Raw genomic sequence first — 17,231 nt, 5'->3', positions numbered from 1 at the left:
AATCATCACTGGTACTAAAGTTGATGAAAGAGTATTTCTTCCACAGATTACCTTTATATGCACAGCGAGGCCCAACTACCATTCACCATGAGGCGGAGACAGTTTCCCATGCGGCTGGCATTTGGCATGTTAATAAACAAATCACAAGGCCAAACCCTAAATGTCTTGGGGTTGTATTTGGTGACTCCAGTGTTTACTCATGGGCAATTGTATGTCGCGTTGTCACGAGCATGGTCTCCTCAAGCTGTGAAGGTGTTACTTGAGGATAATGCTAATGTGGAGTGTTCATTTGATGATCTTCAAAGTTATACACCTACAACAAACAATATTGTTTATAAGGAGATCTTGATGACTTCAGAGTGACAAGTCAGGTTTCTTATTTAAGTTATGCAATTTGATTAATTTTGTTGTGATTTCTTTTTTTATACATATTTGTCTATGGTAAAAGTATCTATTTTTGTTATTTATGTTTTGACAAACATGTCTAAGATTACCTTTACATTGGACATGCCTTTGTCGAGGATAGTAGGTGAGTTATTCTCTATATTTGCATAACTTTTCTTGATTACAAAGTATGGAACATGACATTCTATACTGATGTCTATTTGTACAGAGCCACCGCTATGGTCAGCTCCTATTATTGCAGGTCACGTAGAGCAGGGATTATGATTGATGCTTATAGGGATGGGTAAGTATAAGTGTAATTGTTAGGCATTGTATAAATATTTTTTGAACCTATATATAAATAATTGTATAACCTACGTTTATGGTAAGAGTTGTCGACGAAGGCATCGAGATGTACGGGATCGGTGTTCCTGATGAGGAGTGGGGTGTCTATTTGTTTTGGAGAGAGATGGACAAATGCTTTGCATCATTTGAGGGGTATTCAGTACCCGATGTGACTGGTTGTTTCTTACATCCATCATGACCATTGGTATTCGTTATGGGTTTTATACTAGAGCTTCTCATGTACCATCCACTCAATGTTCTATTGTACAAGGTAATTTTGATTATGTTTTTCTATTATAAGATTTTTTTGAGATTTTATGTGTCGTTATGTGCAGGTCCTTTTGAGATTTGATTTATCATTGTTTCGTTTGTGCAGGTCCTTTGCATTCATCTAGTAGAGCATGTGCGGGATGGATCACCGCTTTACAATAGAGAGTGTATTGTGAGGAGACAAATGAATGATCCTTCTCATAAGAGAAGAATTCAATTTGTTGATTCTGACATTACTGATTGAGAATACGTATTTTGTGGTGCATTTTGAGAATGTGTAATATTGGTCCTTTTTTGCATCTTCGTATGCTACATTACTATGATATTTTTGTTTTCACTATAAATCTACGAGACATGGATGTTATTTTGAGATATGTATATATGAAGTCACTTGAAATAATGTATTGTGTTTACTTTAAACATGACCTAAATTGGAGAACTGAGCCTATTTTTTCTGGAACTCTACCTGCCGCGCCGCAGCAACGCGCGGGTCCAATACTAGTGTTTTATAATAGCAAGATGACTTTGATAGTGTAGAAAGTAAAATGAGAGAAATTTTCGGTCTATAAAAATGAGAGAAGTCATAATGTAATCTTAGAGGGTTCCACTTTTTTGAAGTTTGCATTGCAATAATCTTGGGTGCTTCTAAATCCTACATAACACCTACATGAATTCATATGGTAGGTATTTAGAAATACCAAATGTTATGTGTGAATGTTCACTCTTTTTTAAATGGACTCTCATATCTATTTTCTATGATACCTAAATTCATAAGGTAGGTATTTAGAAATCCCATTATGTTTGAATCTTCACTCCTTCAAATGGACTCTCATATCTATAAAAACTTTTTAAAATTCATGAAGTCTTGTAGTTTATCACCTAAATTAACAGTTATGAAGAAAACAAAGTGATTTAACTTAAGTAAGAAAATATATATTTTCATCCATTTTATGTGAAAATAGCTCTCCTTAAGTAGTTTCTTCCCTTCCAAGCCTAAACCCAAGTCTAACTAGCCTAGGTTAGGTAATGTACCAAACCTAGGTCGAGACCCCTAAGGTGACCATGCATGTGGCCATGTGTATACTGACATGTCACCTACACATGATATGCATTCCACCTCAATGTGCCACTTCATTATGCCACCTCATCATTGATAACATGGTATGCCACCTCATTATTAATGACACACCTCATTAGATGCCATGTCACATGCATTAACACATCATCAAGGAGGGAGAGGTACCACCTCGCTCAAATTACCACATCATCACCAAAACATTCACCATGGATATATCACATCATCTTGAGTTGTTGCCACTTGTCACACACGTGTATGCCACATCAACATTCTGTCATGCCACATCATTAACTCGAGTTTCTATATCATCATCACCTCCCATGCATGGGTGCATCCATTCATAGTTTCACATACATGTAAAAATATATATATATTTCTAATTTATAGATAATCCATGCATGTGTATGTAAAATACTCTTACGATATTTATTTTTAAATAAAATATATATCAATTAAAAAATATATTATTATACCTATATGATTTTTAAAAACTTAGCTATTTTTATAAATTTATTTAATATATGTATAATTTAAATATATCTTTTAAATTATTTATAAAAAATTAAATTTTGCTTTTAAAATAAATAAATAATATATGTAAATTAAATGATATATTATTTTATAGCTAAAATAAATATATTTTATCTTTTTCTTAAAAAAATAAATTTATATTTATTTATTAAAATTACTATTTTAAAATATTTATTTTAAAAATAATATTATATCAAAATCCTTCCTATTTTAAAAATCTAACCAAAGATATCATTTATATTTAATTAAAAAATACTTTGTGGAGAGCAATAGCATTGAACCTTTGTGGTGTCAACACTCTTGTCATATTCTTTGTGCAAGGTTTGTTTCACTCTTATGTAGCATCTTGCGCTATAGACAAGCCATCTATGCTTGGTCTCATAAGCTATTGCTTAAGAGTGATCAATTGTTGGTTTACTTTATTATTTATTTGGATGTATGACTTAAGATTGGGTTAAGCTCTTGCTTGATGTGTAAAGCTTCTTGATCTTTCCACAGATATGCCCAGATTACATGTAAGCTCGAAGACCAAATTGTTGGGAGTAGTCCCTATTGATGTTTCTTAAGCAATTTGATATGCCCATAATGTTGATCAGAGTTTTTGTGTGTTTCGTTCCCTTTTAGTGGCATGCAATTTCATACACTCTCTTTTGTGTCCATGTGAGCGAGATGCCTTATACCATCACCTTTCGTGTGTCGAGGGGACATGTGGTGCATGTTGGGGGGTTGGCAACACTACCTATGTTAGTGACATCGAGGTAGTGCATTAGCGACAATATGAGTATATAGTGTGCTAGCTTTGATGGTGGGGGGCTGTCCCATTTATTATTCTCTTATATTTATACATCATCCCATTTTAGTTACATAGAAGTGTATCATTTCTCCCTCTCTCTCCAAGCCACACATGCACATAAGCATTTATACACACACACACACACACACACACACACACACACACACACACACAGAGTCCCCTAATGTTTTGTCTCTTTTGGTCTCTATTTTAAGGGTGCGGAGGCCCACATATACACTCTTGCAAAGTTTGGTCACCATCGGAGCACATTTGGTTGCAATGTGCATAATGCCATTTGCCCAGTTTTCAATGTGCATAATGCCATTTGCCCAGTTTTCAATGTGTCATGGTGGCAAGTTTAGAGAGCCCCTCAAAATTACATAAGGGTGCTAGCCCAGCTACTCTAGGGCTTAGCCACTAGACAACAATAAAAAAACATCATATAATGACTACAAAAGTAAGTGCTAACCCAACTACTCTAGGTTATTCTCACTATCAAAATCTAGCCAATCTGGATCATCATCTATAGACCGACCTCACTATCGAGGAGCCTCTATAACTCATTGTGCAATAGTAGAATTCTGCTATGCAGACTCCACCCTGGGTGCACATGGTTGTACACCTATCCACACTGCCTCAAGAACCCTCTGTTCCTCTGTGTCTCATGTTGCCCACAGATTAGCCTATCTCTCTAGCTAAAGAGTGAAGTCAGCACACACACATGTCTCCCACTCCACACGTGTAACCTGCTCAACATTCATGACTCTATGTCAATAAGTTTTGACAGATGTGCCACTAGGTCTAGCATTGCCAACACTCTCAAGTGATGTGCATGTGCTCTCCTCTAGAAGAGCTTGTAGATGCTCAAACTCTGTCTCAATCCACTCCAACTTTGCTAGCTCCTTAAAGCCCTCTGGGAGGGTCTTGATACTCGACTCATGAGCAATGGCTAGCAAATCCTCTCATGTCTACTATGAGAGACTAGTCGCCTTGTCTATGGATCAATCTTTGTTATGCCTAGGAAAAGATCGTCAATACCCAAAACTAGATAGGTGGCTAGATCGATGTCATATCTACAAACTAGGTACCTAGCCCATCGCACCCAACTGGAGGGAGATGCAAGGGAGGTGGAAGAAGTGACCACATCCTAGCATGTATGCACCTATCACATCGAGGGACTAAAAACATACCGAGCACTCTCCCTCGCATAGAATCTGTGGGGATTGTGTAGTAGCAAATGGTCATCGGCCAAGATCTGTGATGGAGGTCGAGAATATAAGGCAAGATAAGGGTCACTACTATAGACTCCTCGACTGTGAGCAATCTATCAAGACTGCTGAAAAAAGTGATCCACCCTATTGTCAGTTATGCAATGCCTCATGACCTCCTCATATATCATGTGTCTTTTCTCCCCCCATCTATGCTCTTATTTTCTCCATCTCTAACCTCATATGCTTGAACTCTGGAGTCAGCCTCTACACTACCTCTGACAATGATGGCTTCATAGTAGAATGTGTAGGTGGTGTCTACATGAAAGAGAAAACATGAATAAGATATATAGAAAAAGTACACGAGACATTAATATATATGTAAGTAAACAAATCAAATATAGGTAGCAACTTCACTATAGGTGTTGTGTGTGAAAATAACCACACATGCTAGATGCTCTCTGTAGCATCCAGCATGTGTACGGCGGCTTGCTCTATGTAACAAGCCCTACATTGACCCCAATCTATGATCCAAGAGCCTCAATAATTGAAAGAGGGTCGAAAGTGGCATAAACGTCAAGTTTGCCTCAACAACTCAAAGGACTGGGGTGGGTGGTGGCCTACCCTGCTCGCCTAAGCAACCCCTTCCCACACCACCACCAAGATGAGTAGTACATAGTACTATAGTCCACCTCCAGTCCCAATACAAACACTGTAGATAACTTCTTTGGCAAAGTAAAAGAAAATTTAGTGATGGTACGGCATCCTCCCGTAAAAGCGGCTACATATCGGCTATAGATATGTGCCGCCATAGTTAGGTGGGAGCGCCTAGAGATAAGAAGCAGTTTCCCAACCGCTTCTGCAAGAGGGGACAGACTCCCTAGCCCCTCCGGTTTCCCAACCATAGGGGACAAACTCCTTGGCCATCTCTACATAGATCTAAAACACAATCCCTAATGTCAAGGAACTTATCCACCTCTGGGTAGGACAAGCCACGTGAAACTCTAGCGGTACGCTACATCTACAGTAGTACTCGTCTATAGATAGGATGCTACCTAGGCTACGTAAGGAGGACAACATCCCCTCTAGGTCCACCACAATGTGTTTACGGTAGATGGTGTGTCACTTGCACTCGCCTAGAATGTTGATAGCTCATGGGAATCGAGTCTATGAGGTCATCAATGGACTCGCATGAGTCCATGCTAAAGTGGATGATGTGAGGCCACCCTAATGAAAACCCTAACCTAGGTATGGAAGGGATCAAAATCTCTAATCGAGATTTGGGATGACCTAATGGAGATTAGATGAATGATTGTGTGAAAAGCTAATGTAAATTAGGAAGAAAGGGATCTCTAAGAGTGAACATCCTTTCCTTTGTAACATCGTCGAGCTGGACACATGTCCATCATTAGTTGGGTATCCATGTAACTCAATCGAGTTTCGTGAAAAAATAAATTTCTCTCATTTGCAACATCGTGGAGCTTTACACATGTTGATCGTCAGTTGGGTATCCACATAACTTGGTCACATTATGTGGAAAATTGGAAAAAACATTTGAGAAATTGTTTTTGAGATTCGCAACATCGAAATAAAAAACATGTGTCCATACTCAGTTATACTCAGTTGGGTATCCCCGTAACTCAGTTGAGTTACGTGGAAAATTAAAATTTTCATTCTTTGTTTTTTTTCCCTTTCCTTTGTAACATCGAAAAAAACACATATTCATCATGGGTTAGGTACCCATGTAACTCGGTCGAGTTACATGGAAATTTAAAAAAATCATTTTATCCTATGTAAAGTGGTCAAACTGCACACATGTTTATCTATGGTTGGGTATCCTCGTAACTCGATGGGGTTACGTGGGATTTTATTTTACTTTTTTGAATTTTTTTTCTTTATTTACAGTCATTTTGGTGCATGCTTGATGTACATGAATGTCATGGTGTATATAAGTAACTCGGTCGAATTACATATTGGACATCCACGTATGCAGCTTGTAACTCAGTCGAGTCCCATGTTAGATGTCCACCAGGTAACTCGATCGATATACGTGGCATCTATGTGGATATCCACCACATAACTCGATCGAGTTATGTGGATGTCCACCTCCCACCTCGATCGACCATACGTGGATGTCCACTATGTAACTCAGTCAAGTTACATTGTGCCTTGTCGATGTCCACCACGTAACTCATTTGAGTTATGTGGTCATCAGCATTATCCTAGGTGGCAGGTATGGTAACTCGGTCGAGTTACCTCTTGAGCATCTAGTGACTATCACTTGGGATGTTGCGATTGGATGTATAACTCAATCAAGCTACCTTAAAGGTGTCCCATCCGCACATCACAATCCCAAAGTGAGGACCCTTACTATACAACCACCCTTTATAGTTCAGTCACATTCATATATGTGGTAGGTTTAGTTGGTATATTCAACCCACTCATAACAAAGAAAGTTTGGTTTCAAGTCAAGATTTTGTGTGCATGCCACTTGCCTAATTTTGGTGGAAATTTGAAATTACTTTAACTAGATCCATATGAGAATCTAGAGGTGTGGTGGTTCGATGAGTAGACGTTGCACCTCCCCAACAATTACTTTATCTAGATCCATGTGAGAATCAAAAGGTCTAGTGGTCGACAAACAGACCTAGTACCTCCCCAATAATTATTTCTGTTTCCTTTCCAAGGAAGAAGGAATGGTGGTGAAATGCAGTGGGAGAAGGGCAATGGTTCTTAGAAATTCTCCACTTTCTCTCTTCAGATAGACCTAAGAATTTTCCCCACCATCAGGCCCAAACCCCATGCTCTGCTGTGGAATTTCCAAACTTATCCCTTCATCTGCACACATTACTTAAGCTACTAAGTTGAACCCAGGAAGACTCTGTTAAGGCTAAGAGATAGCTTGGAGGGAACCACTCACCTCTATTCACCTCAACGTGTCGTGTGGCGGGGATCTTTTTGATGGTTAAGCTCGTAACCCATGAGGTCTCCAAACTAACAGCCATGGGTAGCTTACCATTCACCTTCTCCTATGAGCGTTGTCACACCGTCGTGTTGCACTATAGGCTCTACTCCCTCCTCTCACCTCATATCACTATGGGCATACATTAAAGAGAAGATTAGAGAGAGGTTTAGTAAGAGGGAAAGCTCAATTACACCATGGGAGAGTTTTCTTGCATTATGAGAGAAATTGCCTTATATACATGGCCAAAGTGTTCACACACAGGTAAGTTATACTTGGGTAGGCATCCAAATCTTCTATTTGGCCTATTACTTGTACATTGCTTCATCTCACAATACATTGATGTATTACAACACTAGGGAACATATTACAATGCTAGGGAGCACATCCTAGCTCACTAACACATGCTCTTAGAGCAGGAAATGCCATTGATTATCCATTGGACCTTTATGGGTGCCCATCCAAGTTTGAGATTTGGACACCCATTGCTTCATGGCTTGTTCAAGTACATGAGTTTGATATGTCCATCCTTGACATTTGATGTATAGAATTAGGTGTGGAAAACCTTGTTAACCCTAAATGGATTAACATTCCCCCTTTCTAGATGTCGATCACATTCTTGGATGGAAGACTTTGTCGAGAGGTAGATGTATACTTGGTGTTGATATAAGTAATTGTTACATATCTTTGTGATCCTCTAGAGGGATGAAGAAGCTAGTTAGTAAATGAAAAAGTTAATAGCCAGTGGGATCCTCGTGGGATCCTAACAGGGGTGGGTGTGGTTACTCTCTCTTTTCTTCTTTTTTCCCCTTTTTTTCAAAAATGTTTTTTGCTTGTTTGTTGCAATCACATGTAAGGTTATAATATTTATTGAGGTTAGGAGAGATTCTATGGTTGTTTTAGTAATGGAAGAAGAGAGGTAGAAGTTCGGAGAAGCATTAACAAGCAAGCCTTATGAACACATCTTTTTCTTTAATGTGTCCCTTTGCAGGTTGTCAAAGGATCTTGTAGTGACCTAACCTGTTTTACTTCCCATGTGTTTTTTTATCTATTAAGAACAATTAGGTGCTCTTTCACCATTGGTAAAACTAATATAACATGAAGTACAAAAAGAGGTGAGTCCTGAAACTCTTGTTGGAGCTATGGTCAAAACATTTGGAGAGGATTGAAAGAATTTAGTCAACTTGTGAGGTTGGGAAGCCATTTGATGGAAAGGGTCAAATGCTCTTTGGACAAGATCATTAGCTACTGTTTGGTGAGGATAAACTTTAAGGAATTCTAGGTGATGGGTTGTACCATGGTTTAGGCATACATACACCATGGTCTCCCCATCTAGAGATGTACCTAGAAGGTGTCGATGATGAGGCTTCCACTAATGGGTGAGTCAAAGTGTACTCACTAAGCAATTGCTTCCTTTGATTGTAGTAGACAAGGATTATTGGCCTATTGAAGACTATTCTTGTTTAGGAATGAACCACAGGCATGATTCTGAGAATAACGATGGTGAATTTGTATGAAATTGTAAAATATTGTTGGATTAGAAATATGATGCAAAAACATTGTGGCCATGTGGTTGCACAATTGAGTGAGTTTTAGCCTCTGTGATTTTGTAAGTGTTAGAAATCATGTCCATGATTGTGGAAAAATCAAGGTGATGAAAAACTGTGTTTACACTAGTAGATGATTGCATTTAAAATAAGGGAAAACAAATGTAAGAGATGGTTCTCATGAAATTTAAGCTAGCCAAGTCAATGTGATTATGTAGAGATATGAATCACGAGTGTGATTCTTGGAAGTATCACAGTGACAATATTGCATGTATATTGAGAGAATATAACTTTAATAGTGCAGACACGATGAGAGAATGCCAAAATACCATGCACTTGAACATACAAATGAAGATGTGTTGGCATGATTCGAAGGAATCATGGGTGTGAGAATTACTACAACACAACAAATGATTATAGAATATGTATGTTTGTTAAGCTTTGAATGTCCTGACTTTTACTAACATGGCAATCATGACCATGACTTTTGGAGAATCACGGCAGATCATTTCTTGATGTTACTATGTTTTAACCCTTTTTGATCATGTAGCGCATGTATGTACGTTAAATGACCATTTTTAGTGGTGTGATTTTACAGAAGGAAGAATCATGACCGTGATTTTGGAAGAATCACGACATGAAAATTTCTTAATCGTTGCACTTTTAGCATTAGAAATGTAATTTCTTATATTTGAGAGTAAAATTGTACCTCTTTCTTGAAGCTGACTATTTTCGAGTACAATTTGTTGATCTCATTCATTGTAGCCATCCTAGATGCTTCGTAGTTGAGCATTGGTTATTCTTGTTTGTGGGAGGTTCTTGTGGAATTTTATCTTTTCAAGTAGTGGTTCTTGTGGCTCCCCAATTGTGATTTTGCACTCTTGTCAGTAGTGAGTTCTTGTGTCTACCACCTTTTTTGGGAGTGTAGGTGCTTATGTCTGCCACTAAGCTTCTACATCCTCAGCTCTTGGTTAAAAGAGCGGTTTCATGTAGATGATATGTGGGGACATATCCAATTGCATCCCTTCATTGGATGAAGTGATGGGAAAGTTATCCTAGAGTAGGTAAGTGAAGTTTTCCATGTGGTTAGGCTGTTTTTGCTTTGGTCTCCACACAATAGAATTATTTTGGGCTCCTTGAGTTGAAATTGAAGATGATGAAACTTGATTAATCTTGACAGTTTTAGGCACCCATATGATGGTTTACCTCATAGAATCCCTGAACCTAAAGTAGATTTATAGGTACCCATCTTTGATGAATTCTTGGGTATCAAGCATAGTACCTTGGTTGTTAGGTTCTCTGTTTTGGTGTAGAGTTCTTCTTGGGAGGATAATACCCCTTCTTCTATGGAAGCATGGTTTGTCTTTTCGGATTACACTAGCATGGTAGCCTTGGGCTTACAATAATATCCTTGGAATCCATATTTCCTTTACTAGTCTTCTCTGATTTAGATGTCATGGTTAAGGCTACCTTATTTTCTTCTCCCTATCAAGCCTCTAAATTTCTCCATATAAATGTTGTTGGATCTAGCTAGGTAGCTAAACAGGATTGCTACCTTCATAGAATCCTTGTTCTTGAAGCATTCGCTTTTTCACCCATCTTTTTATGCTTTGGAAATATCTTAATGGTCTTCGTAGGCGGCAAAAGATGAGCTTTCCTTACTAGAATTGAAGCTTTTATACCTATTTTGATATGAGTTGGTAAGGCTTTAGTTATGAGGCAGCATTGATGACAAGGCGAGGGTCTTTAAGAAAGGAGGGGCTGTTGATGTTGAGGATATGTCCTCAATTTTACCAGATCCAATTGTGGATGCGATCTCTTTTGCTATTGTAGATTCTGGGACTTTGGCAAGAGGAGTTGTCGTTGAGGTCACGTAATGAAAGATTTTCCTTTGTTGGCTCTGTAGTGATAACCTTGGTTGTTAACGGTCAAGGACTATAAGAGGGGCGATTAATGATGAGGTTCCCTTGGTGTGTGTATCTGGGCACTAAATGTATTTTGATGAGCAAGTAACTAAATCTGAAGATTGTGGAGTTACTGTTGATCGTAAAGAGACTAAATATGATCAAGGGGTTGAAGAAGCATTCAACAAAGTGTTGGAAGTTTTTGAAATTCTTCAAAGAAGGCAGAAATCAGTTTTTGAAGGCCTAAAATCAGTTTTTGCACTTATGAGGTTATATTTTAAGCAGTTTTGGATGCTGAAAGTGAAAGTTATGATATTGAAATCAAACTTTCAGGTTTTCGTGCCTGAATTTCAGAATTCATATAGACAACCAGACTTTGATTGATGACCATTAGACTCCAATTTCCAGCAATGGCTTTTTCAATGGATGAAATTGCAACCGTCTCTGCAGAAACCGACGTAACTGCCACAGGTGGCGCTTCCGCAGCATCACCGCTTCCACTGCTAGAAGCTTCCGACCTGTCATATCTGCGCTTCCTGGCTTGTGCCCGCGTGAAATGAATGGGACTAGTTTGCCGCTCCCGATCTGACATTCAGGCAAGACACAAACAGCACAGCACAAAACAACCCCATACCCAACAGAACAAGACAATGCTGAGTATGCGAACACCGCAGGATCGCCAATGTGTATCTGGGCACTAAATGCCTGATACTTGGTAATGGAAAAAATCATAAAAGAACAAACACTAACACAAAGTCATTCCCTTTAGCAGAAAATCATGACAGTAAAACGGAATACAAAACATCATGCAGAAAATCCGCTACACACAATAACCCTGAACAGATGATCAGAATTCATTGATATCATAATCATGTAAGGGATTACATTTCCGCTTCCTCATCTTCTACAATTCTGAATATCCGTTATGCGCCTTCCCATGATCAACTAACTACATCTCTTCATATCTCTCCCTTCTCACGAATTCCTAAGCAACTACCCAAAAGGATCATTCACATACATAGAATTCGGATATTCCAACTTAGGTAAAGTTAACCCCTAACAGTGTGAGTCTTTTCTTTTGCTGGTGATGTGATCAAGGATTTTTCCCTGCAATAGAATTTTCATCCTTGGGTTCTCTTTTGGACATGGATTTGACCATTGGTGATTGGGAATTGTTTCTACGCGAGTTAGAGACGTGGATTTGTGGTTGAGATCTTATTGCTTCCTTAGTGACACTTGTAGAAGAGGTTCTTGTGACACAATGGTTATATATCCTAGGCAGCTCTTCCCCTTTAAAAGATGTGGCATTTACTCCGAGCTTTGGATAAATGGAATGGTCACCTTTATGGAGATTTATAGCTTGAGGATTTTGAATATGTAGGTTTGGGACTAGTTCCTTTCTTTGGGGATACGGTTGATTTAGAGAGTTCATCACAAAGGATCTTCGATGTGGAGAAGATGGGTCTTCACCAAGAGTGGTTTCTGATGTAGAAGTTAATCACCACTTTTAGACAGTCATAAAGAGAGTTAAGTGTTATTTCATCCTTATCACAGAATGGCACCACCACTTCTTTGTTAGAAATATTCATGGCACATGCTGATGAAGTTCAGTATAGCTTGCACCAAGGTAGCCCAATCTATGTCTAGGATAAAATCCACTTCCAACACATAGTCTAACACAAAAATCTTACATTTCAAGGGATTAGACTCCACATAAATTGTGCATTCCAAAAGATCTTAGACGTGACATGCTTGAATGTCAGTCTATGCAATCCATTCATGAGCCTGCAAAAAGCATGGCTCACCTATACAATATTATAGCTTATATGTCATGAGATTATGTTGTCTGTAGTAAGGATAGATTTGAGATTGGATAGTTTAGACCCTCAAGCTTGTCGAGTTGTTGAGCTTTCAGTTGTTTTGACTCTAGCAAGAGGTGTTTAGACTCTATAGTCTCTGACTTTTAGGCAAGGGTTCCTTTGGTTTTAAGAGCAATGTGAAGGAGGATGTTTAAGGGGTTTCCAAGAACATAGTTTTATTGCTTTCATCCATGGAGTACCACATGTTGACCTACCAATCACCACCAAGGACAACCTCTTCTAGTTCCTCAATGGAAGATACTAGATCAGTATTGTTAGATATAAACCTTATAGAGCTTTTGCAAGTGAGAACGGAGCTAGGTGAGTGTCATGTATTCATGGGTGAATCATCAAGCATTGAAATAGCTCAAGAATCTTGTCCTACCAGAGAGAGGCCGAAGAATTGTTTAAAAAACATGGATCTAGAGAGAGAGAGAGAGAGAGAGAGAGAGAGAGAGAGAGAGAGAGTGTGTGTGTGTGTGTGCGTGTGCATGTGCGTGTGTGCATGTGTGCTAATTAAAAATGCAATTAAGTTAATTAGGTTATAAAATTGAGACTTGTACTCATAGAGAAGCTTGAGATGTGATCGATTGATTCATTACTTGAAAACACCCCCTTTCTATGAGGTGAGTACAACATGGGCTTGCTTTGATTTATGGGATAATAGCTTTGATTGTGTGGCTCAATGCTAGGCATACTCACTCCCTACCTTGAGTCTGTATTTGCTTTTGGTAGTGTCCTTGAAAGCATTTCTTGGTGGTTTTGTTAAAGAGTGCTTGTTCTACAGTTGTGCTTCTTTACTTTAGCTCCTTTTCTTCTTCGATGAGAAGAGAGGAGACACATCCTTCAAAGGTTGGTTGTTCTAGCAAATTCTTTAGTGTAGCCACCAATGTAGTGTACTCTTTTGGCATGTTTAATAAGAGAGTAGCTAATGCATTTTTATATCCTATCTTGGCATTTATGGCATCTAATTGTGTCATTATGCTTTTCATCTTGCTAACAAATTTTGCAAGTGACTTACTAAAGTTCATTTCAAGCCCATAGAATTCTATTTTGAGATGGATTTCTTAATTCTTGGCTTTAGCCCCAAACACATGGCTCAACTCTTCCCATGCATCTTTAAAGTGTTCCTTAGAGTCTATGTGATGAATAAGGTGAGGCACTTAGGTGTAACCTGATGATGAGTGAAAGTACTTACTCATCTTTAAAGTGTTCCTTAGAGTCTATGTGATGGATAAGGTGAGGCACTAGGTGTAACCCGATGATGAGTGAAAGTACTTGCTCATCTTTTCTACCCACTTAGCATTAGGATTAGCAGGTGCATTCTCTTTAATGAGTTTCCATAGCTTTTTATGCATGAGAAGATACTTCGTTTATGTAGCCCAAGTATGGAACCCTTTCCCAGTGAATCTTTTAATGTGACTCATCGTGCTTGACACTATTTGCAAAGGTCTTTGTTGCATGACGAATGAAGATCAATGCAAGGATGCAGCAAAAAAAGACACTTAGGGCTCTTGTAAAGAATTCCAAGTTGTAGATGAATGTGGGACCCCACTGATCTCTAGGTTTCACCTCTGGGCCAGAACCATCTTGGAATTTGAAGTTATCGGTGAAATCCATAGCATCATGGCAACACTCATTGAAATTTGTATGCTTCTTTGCATAGAGATGTGTATGCAGTGTTGAATTTTTGAGTCCTTTTAAGAAGAGAGAAATTAATCAACTTTGGGCGGGCTTCTCATCTTCTGGGCAACGATTAATGTACTGCTTCATTCTATTTACACAGTCTCTAACACTCTCATTCTCGCCTTGCTTGAAAGAGTAGATGTGTGCTACCGTGTCATGTTGAATTCCCATCAAGGAAAAAGCAGCAATGAATCTCTCTTCCAAAACTCGTAAAGAAGATTTGTCTGAAGCCTCTAGTGCCTGAAACCAAGCAAGGGCCTTTCCCTCAAGGGTGAGTTCAAATCCTTCAATTTGAGTATGCTTATCAGCCACTTGCTCAGCTCGAACTGCTTGCCTAAATGCTGCTACATGGTCATATGGATCTCCTGACCCTTCATACTTCTTTACCAGTTTTTGAAGAGTTGATGGCCTTACTTGTCTTGAATACTCATCATAGGGCCTACGGCCTCTCACTCTCAGTGGGAATTGTTCCTCTCTTTGGTAAGATGGTCCACATGCATCCAAAATTGGTGTAGGTCCCCTATTACCAGCCTCACCAAACCCTTCCAAAGATCTTGTCACCCGCATTTCAGGAGGTGCATTTATGGGAGGCCTAGTTGGCTCCCCTCTCCTCCGATTGTCATAGTGAGAAAGATGTTGTTGTGGTGTGACCGGTGGTCGCACATTTGGTGTAGGGCTATATCTTGGTGCTAGAGTTGGGCTACTAGCACTGGTCCACTTAGATTTTGAAGGTCCCTCTCTAGTGAACTCTCGTAGGGAAGGAGCAATAGTTTCTCCAAGAAAGGCTGTCTCTCCTGGTTTGGCTATATTTGTTGAGTACACTTCCATGAATAATGGTTGTCCTTTCCACGTGAGCTCCCGAATCTCTTTCCAATCTAAGGTTCGGTATTCATTGGCCCATTTATCAATTATTCGGTTCATGTGTCCTACAAGCTTCTCAACTACCACCACCAGTGCTAGAGGAAGATCGAGCTGTGGCAATCTAGTTGTGGCATAATATCCCTCTAACAAGTCCTTATAGACCTCTTGAAGTGGGTCATCCTGTAAGACCTTTGTCACTGGAATTTGTCGTACAAACTCCCATTGGTTCTCAGCCCCCTGATCCATTTTGTTCTTGCCTTTCCTATCCCTTTCCAAATTTAGATCTACAAGAAGTAAATCATCCATGGATGGCTTTGAGGACTGGGCAATGGAGGGTCCAGGCATGTCCGGCTCAATGAGCCAGTCATCTCTAGACTCCCTTGCTCTGGAAAGTTTTGATAAGTCTAAGAACTCGGTTTTAGAGAGCTCCCCTAATTTGTCTACATTCTCTGGATGATAGGTGACTTTGTAGCGAACACCATCTCCACCCATGTACATGTTACCCTGGTCATTGACTAGAGGTGCTCTATCAAGTTCTGAGAAAATGTCTGCGATCTTAACAAGATACCGTTGTTGTGGATCCCTAAAGATCTCAGCTCCTTGAGCATTCGTGTAGACATATTGGAGTCTCACATTAAGTGTTGACCCCATGGTGTCGGCTTCAAATGGATTAAAAGATCTTGCGGGTGTCCTATTTGGGGCTAAGGGATGACTATTTGACGGCCCTAGATTGTCCATGGACAATGAGCTAGTTGTTCTGGAGGAAAGGGTATCGGATTGGGATTCAGAAAGGGTTTCAGCAATATTTGCCAAATTTCCTACCGATTGGGTCCCACTTTCCTGCGTAGGTACTCTAGAAGGTGCCCTAGGCCCTATGGCAGAATCTATAAGACGTCCCGACCGCAAGTGCATAAGGTCAAATTTTTTTTGGTGTTTTATGTGTTTTTGTTTTGTCTTTGTTTTTGTTTTTTTGATAAATAAATAAATATATATATGCATATATATATATATATATATATATATATATATATATATATATATATATATATATATATATTACCCTACTGATCTCTCAATGCAACTAAAATGAATATGTGTATACCTATCTTATTTTTTTATTTTATTTTTATTTTTTTGATTTTTTTAAAAATAATTTCATGTTTTTATTTTTAAAAAAAAAAAACTAATAAATTTCGTACCAATTACAAAAAAATATGAATTATGCTAAAAAAATACTAATTATACACACAATTTACAGAAATTCTAAAAAAAATGCAAGCTACTTTAATTATGTAAAATTTTACAAAAAATTAAGAAATGAAAAATGGACTCAAAATACGAAAATAAAAATTATTTTTTTAAAATATTTTTTTAATTTTTTTTCTTTCTTTCTATTCTCTCTTTTTTCGCTTTTCTCTCTTTTTTTGCCTTTTTCTCTCTTTTTTTTTCTTTATATATATATAAAAAAATTATATATATATATTTTTATTATTTTGTTATTTATTTATTATTATTATTATTTTTTATTTAAAAAAATACAAAAACATGAAAAATTAATAAAAATATAAAAAAAATATAAAATGCACCAACCTTATTCTTCACTGCCTCGCGCCGTTCTATGCGCCTCATCGCTCGCCGGCGTCTTCAATGCACGGCTTTCTCTCTTCACCGCTCCTTCGCTCGGCCACCTGGCCTCCTCCACACGCTTTTGCCTGCAGCCTCTACAGCCCTCTCAACTCCATGTCTTCCGCCTCAGCTGCCTTCGCTGATGCTACACGGCCGCCTTCTTGCCTCCACTTCCAC

This window comes from Cibotium barometz, chromosome 13 (genome assembly GCF_041138505.1).
Source record: "Cibotium barometz isolate CiBa-2024 chromosome 13, ASM4113850v1, whole genome shotgun sequence".
Classification (NCBI taxonomy): domain Eukaryota; kingdom Viridiplantae; phylum Streptophyta; class Polypodiopsida; order Cyatheales; family Cibotiaceae; genus Cibotium; species Cibotium barometz.
Note: the sequence above shows the minus strand (reverse complement) of the source record.